General features: G+C 28.8%; 1 protein-coding gene across 1 annotated transcript in view; it reads left to right on the top strand.

Moving 5' to 3' along the window:
* Positions 1-229, top strand: part of LOC143038829 (uncharacterized) — a 2,154-nt gene extending 1,925 nt beyond the window's left edge. Inside the window, exon 2 of the mRNA XM_076208426.1 lies at positions 1-229. This exon is cut by the window's left edge and continues 1,165 nt beyond it. The gene's annotated coding sequence lies outside the window, so the exon portion shown is untranslated.
* The last annotated feature ends 216 nt before the right edge of the window (positions 230-445 follow it).

Below are 445 nucleotides of genomic sequence, written 5' to 3'. Positions count from 1 at the left end.
TGTTATGACTGACAGTTATGTATAAAATTTACCATCACTAGATGACTGATTTTAATAGCCTATAATGTACTGAAATCACCTTTTACATGTATATTGTGTTTAGGTAATTACAGTAAAAAATATGAAAATTGGCCTTGAAATATAGTGGATATTGTATTCTAAATACTTTCTAAATGATAATCATATGTAGTGTGTCTAGACAGTTTTGTAAAGAAGATTACACATTAAAACCAAGACAAAGATAAATTTTCTATGTTTTCCTCACTTCGCTTTAGACATAACTCACATGTCTTGCTCTTATTTCCATACCAATTATAATGTAAATCCATCACCACATTATATCTTGCTGGTACTGTCAAAATATAATCATGGTTTGAAGTTACAGCATTACAAGTATCAATGATTTCTTGTGGACAGTCATATTAAGGAACATTCTGTATTTTCT

The sequence above is a fragment of the Oratosquilla oratoria genome, chromosome 25 (assembly GCF_046742065.1).
Source record: "Oratosquilla oratoria isolate Oo_2021 chromosome 25, ASM4674206v1, whole genome shotgun sequence".
Lineage (NCBI taxonomy): Eukaryota > Metazoa > Arthropoda > Malacostraca > Stomatopoda > Squillidae > Oratosquilla > Oratosquilla oratoria.
Note: the sequence above shows the minus strand (reverse complement) of the source record. Positions and strands in the feature narration are given on the sequence as shown.